We start from the raw sequence: 5,732 nt of genomic DNA, 5'->3' as shown, positions 1-5,732 counted from the left end.
CAAAGAGGGGAAAAAAACCCAATGTTTCATTTGCTGAAATCTGTTGATTGCAAAACTGCACATCCACACTCCATCTTTGCCAGCTGCCAGTCCTCAGTGTGCACAGCATGGGAAGAGAGAGCTGATCCTGCCATGCCCACACTGCAGGGGGGCTCCAGCTGCTGTGTAGCCTCAGCCTTGGTTTATCAGGAGGGAATCCACTCCTGGCACAGCAAGGGCATGTTCAAGTGCCTACTGCAAGACTCCAAATGCAGACAAAAAGTTCCAAACACACAGTAAAGGAAATGTGTATCAAGAAGAAACATTTCTGCTCGCTAAATCCTTGTAGATGCAACCTATACACATCCAGCAGAAAACAGCACTGTCATATTCTAGCTGCATATATTTGCAGGGACAAGTGCCACTTCATTGAGTGTATGAGAATTAAGAAAGAATTAGGCAAGTTTGTTCTCTACAATAGTGATGATTATATTAAAAAGACTAACATAAACAAGAAATATACTTCATGTATGAACATCTCAACCATAAATATTCAGCAAGTCTCCCAAGAGCTTCAGCTGGACAAAGTACTAATGCTCAGTACAGCTGGATTAGACTGTGTGGCAGAAACTTTCTGATAAAACCAACCACGCTAAAGCAAGGGCAGGAGCACAACAGCAGCCAGCTGTCCAGCAGAAACAGCACCCACATAAATGAGAAAAAAAGGACTTGAAAAATACACTGCCCACACAAGGTTCACCTGAACATCAGTGAGGCCAGAGGATTCCATGACGTACTTTATGTTGTAGTCATCTCAGACACAAAAATAAAGATAAAAGACAAGCAGTAGCATCTTGTTGGAATGTAGTTTTCCAGCTTCCTTTCCCACTTTTCACAGATGAGTTTTCTCAGTCATATAGCCCATACCTCTCCCACCAAGTTGCTGATAAGAATGTTCCAGCTGTGGACAAGCAGTTCCACAGCGTCAGTGAGCTAAACCTTTTTTTCCTCCTTTGAATATTCATAACCAAGCTATCACCTAAAACAGACACTCTAATATACAATAAACATTTAATAGAACTTTTACAGATAACAGAAACACACTATATGCCCTAACAGACCTCAGAGAACACATTCATTGTAAAACCTTTTGAAGGAGGCGAGGTTTACTTAGATATGATAATGTCCGGCATTTAGACTACTCTTCAGCACTGAGATGCCATTTTTACATTCAAATGCTTATCTTTTCCCAGAGTTTAGAGCACCTCTCCCTGATTTGCTAATACCACAGAGCTAAACAAATCAGTAAAAGCAAATTTTTGCATACAGATAAGACCAAAATCACAGTAGAAGACTGACGGTTCAACCACATGGCCACCTGCAGCTGATGTAGTGCCTTTGTCTGTGGGCTAAATAGTATGGCAGAAAAACCAGTATTCACATCACATCACCTGTCTTAATAAATCCCTTTGTCTGGATAATCATTCCTTTTAATTTCTAAAGCATAGTGGCATCACTGTCAGTATCAGAGTAAAAACCGGGAAGTGAAAATAGCTGTGTGAAATCTGTAGGTGTGTTTATAAGCCAACTTTACAAACAGGATTTTAAAATATAAGAACAGTAAGGAAAAAGGATAATCCCTAACTTGAACATTTATTCTTCAAGTTTCATTGCATTATATTTTACTTTTCACTAAACAGAAAGCCCATTACTTTTAAAAGACGTCAGAAAAAAAAGGAAAAACATGCAAAAGCAGGTGCTTGTGTGTGCATCCATCCACAGTCCAGGCTCATGAGGGACATGACTAATCTAAATCTCATGCATTAGCAGAAAGCATAACAAGGCAAGGAATATTTGCCTTAAACCGAAAGACTAACAGAGCCTGAGACTGCTCTTGTTTCCTCTATCTGTCAGATATAAGTATATCCTCAAGAAATCACACAAGTATGAGAATAAGCAAGTCAGTTCCATTTCAGGCTTTGCCATTAACTTACTGCATAGGTTTGAGGACCTGATCTTTTTTTTCAGTTGACCTATGTAATTATCATTATTTTTCCTATGTCCTATACTTAAAAATGTCCTTATTACACCTACTTATGTTCAACTCTTTTTTTGTTTACACCAAAAAAAAATTGCCACTGGTTCCACTAACAAAATAGGAAGTCTGTTATTCCACTAAGCAGGGGAGGAAGGCAGGGGTGGAGAAAATAAAAAAGAAGCCAACAAACTCCAGCCAGCTAACTCCCCAATCACATGTAAACACATAAGCATTTCTCCAACTTTACCCCAAAGTCTACCATTACGAAATTTCTAACAAATTCCTCAATCACTACACATCTGTAGTCAATGCTGGTCTCCAGCCCAGTAAGAATTTGCCATTTAAGCATTACATAAGCGTCAAGTGGCACTGGACTAAGGATTTCTCAAGAGAGGAGAATGCAAATATGCTCCGACTGAGGCGGCAGGACGGTTGCAGCGTGGTTAAACAAAGCAGGTCGCGTTACTTCACACTTGCGCTGCCACCCGCTGGACATTCAAAGTATTCCCACCCAAAAACTGCGCCTGAAACACTGGTGTTTCTTCGCTATGCTCAAGAGCTTCGAGCGATTACTGACCACGCTCCTCCCGTGCCCGGACATTAACTGTAGCACAGTATTCGCCCCTTGTAGAAAAGCAGAGAAATTTCTTCCGAGACTTTCATACGACTTTAAATTGAAGACCACCGATTTAATTCTACTGAGGGATGAAGTCTTTGCTGTTAAGAATATGTAACACATACAGAGAGCTCTGGTTTTCTGTATATAAGGATATGCTGTTATCTAAAGGAACATAAAAGCGCAAGGCAGTCCTCTGGCATTCCTCCAGCATATGTTTGCTTTCAAACTCTTAAACGTAATACTTTTGAACTAAAGCCTCGTAATGTTTGTTATTCAGTATCAACATACTGTATAAACAAACAATTTGCAGACCAATTCTGTTACCGGAACAGCTCCTCTCTGTCCCAGCCAGAGGAAAAAGTAGTTCATAGCACTATGTGCTTATGTTTTTGACCTGATTTAATGCCAGGATCAGAGATGCTGATTTTGCCAAATATATCTTCCAATTGAAATCTGCACAGGATAACTCTTAACTCAAAGCCCACAGTACATGAATATATCTCTGACTGGGGCACTAGAGAATAAAAAAATTAGGTCTCCAATCAATTAGCCAGAACTGAAGCTACTTGAACAGGTAAATTCTGTTTAGAGTTCTGACATTAAATCAACATAATTCAGTTACAAGAATTGATTCCAGCTCTTCCACAAGCACTGTTCATGCTGCATCACGACTTCTTTATGCACACAATTTTCTAATTCTCTTGCATCACACCTAAAAGATCACCCCTCAGCACAGAAAACATTATCAAAATAGCTGACCCATGGTTTTGCTAGTTTTCATGAAAAAAATAGAAAACATTAATAAAGCACAGCAATATGTTGCTCAGACAGCAGTACTTAAACAAATATACTATCCACAAGGAATCAAGACAGACAAATTTACACCTGGAATAGAGTCTAACAAAAAAACCAAAAACAACCAACCAACCAACAACCAAAAAAAACCACCTGAAACATACTGCATTAAAAAAATTTAAAGCCTCTTTAGTATTGGTGTTTTTCAATTACCTAATGCATGGCCTACACTACTCTTCATGGCACTGCACAAATATTTACTTTGCCTGTTGTCAAATAATCACATCTTCCCAGTTTCCAAATAGCATCTCAGTTAGCTTTTAGCTCTTACTCACCTCTGCCCAGCTCTGCTGCTCATGACACCTTCAGATGCCCAAGGAGGTCTATTCCTCAGAGCACTCACCCTTGAGAAGGGCAGCCCAGCTGGTTTGTGTTTCTGCTGATGACTCTCAAAACGCCTTCTCTACTGGTTTTCATTAAGCACAGGTGCAAGTGCAACTCCCGTTGTCCTCAACTTCCCAGCTCCAGGCTGAAAGCAAAGGTGGGGTCACTGAAGAACTGTAGCGAGCAACAGCTGGAGACACCTGCCCTGCCCTTTGGGAAGGAGCAGCTGCTCAGGGTGGGGTGTCAGGGCCATGGCACCACCAGGAAGGAGCTCCCACCACAGCTTATGCCCACACCTTCTGCCCCAACTCTACCATATATCCCAACTGCATGTGGATAACTGTTTTCCCATTCCCACTCCTCCGCTTAGTTCCTGGCTGATAGATAACCAGGCTGATAATGCAATGCTACACTGATTTTTAACCCCACCTTCTCACTTTTAACAAATATGGAAATAAATAAATAAATAATGTATACCTAAGTGCATTAAAAACAGTTAAAAACACTAACGTTTTCATGTATCATTGTATACAATGGTTGGTTATTCTGACACTGTTAAGTACCTGGACATATTTTCTTGGGAAAAAATGGTCAGAAATATGCACACACCAGTCCTTTCAATTTAAAAAGTGTATTTCTTTCATTTCATTCACCAAAAATACATTTCACAGAGAAATGCTGCACTGTAATTATATAATCTTGGGGCACTCAGGTGTTATTTATCATTATTTTATTATTAAATAAACCAAGGCTATCTCACACCTTATTTAAAAACAAAACAAAAAACAACCAAGCACCTGAAGAACTAGCCATCTTCTTTGTTGTTTGGGTTCTTTCTGTCGTTTGGAAAGTAAAAAATACATTGTTCCTTTCTGCATGATTAATGTATTCCCTCTGAAAGATAATATATTTTTTAAAATTATTAATTTTTTGAACTCTTATTACATTAATTCATGCAGGGCAACATTAACTGCTCGGGGCCATTTTTGTCATCCCTCTTTTTGTTTTCTTCTTGGTGAATGTTGTATTTACAACTTGTGCAATAGTTCTTTAAAATTGCTGTTTTGTCTCAAGGTCTAGTGAAAAGAAAATAAAATCTATTTATTAAAATAATTTAAAAGTAAGACTATATAATTTCCAAGTTAGCATATTAATAAAGGTATACATTTGTCATCTATTTTCCTTAAGTACAGTTATTTTCCTATTATTTGACTATGATTTGAAAAAATTACCATGAACAGGACTAATTAAGAAAACAAACAGGTGTTGTCCCTGAGTAATTTTAACATAACTGCCTGTGTTTATGTCCATTATGCACTATTTTCTAAACACTTTTGTATTGCCCCATTTCTTGAGTGGTAGATTACCCAACTCTTACATTAATGATAAATTTTACAGACCTTGTTACAGATACTGTTCTTTCACAATTGCTTTCAGCTGTTTGGAAGAGTTTATTTCTAAACATCAAACATTTGTAAACACTCGCCAGTTGCAAACTATGTCTTTACTGGGGGTACAACTACACTGTCAGAGGCACGATATTACAATTTCAACTTCAGAAAGCACTCTTGTGTTATTCCCCTCTTAGCAAAGGACTTGACTTCATCATTATTAGGAAAATATAGCTGTTGCAAAGGAAGTAGTAAAGTACTTTTACATTCATTTTTCACTGCCACTGCCCAGCAGAATTAAACATCGCCTGTCTACAAGTTTAGCTAAGAAAAAAAGAAAAAAAAAAAAAAAAGGTAATATACTAAATTTGCCTATATAGCTGCATAGTTATCTCCAATTTTGCATGCATGGATTCTCCCTGAGAGAAAATGCTGCCACTCCTTGCAGGGCAAAAGTTTCATAAAAATAAAATAAAACAAGTGCTTAACTTCGGGCTGAACATTCCCACAAACATAACAGGAACAT

Source organism: Empidonax traillii, unplaced genomic scaffold (assembly GCF_003031625.1).
Source record: "Empidonax traillii isolate 1590-97213 ecotype Southwest subspecies unplaced genomic scaffold, ASM303162v1 scaffold182:size1009393, whole genome shotgun sequence".
NCBI lineage: Eukaryota > Metazoa > Chordata > Aves > Passeriformes > Tyrannidae > Empidonax > Empidonax traillii.
The sequence above is the reverse complement of the archived record's forward strand: the minus strand, read 5'-3'. Positions refer to the sequence as shown.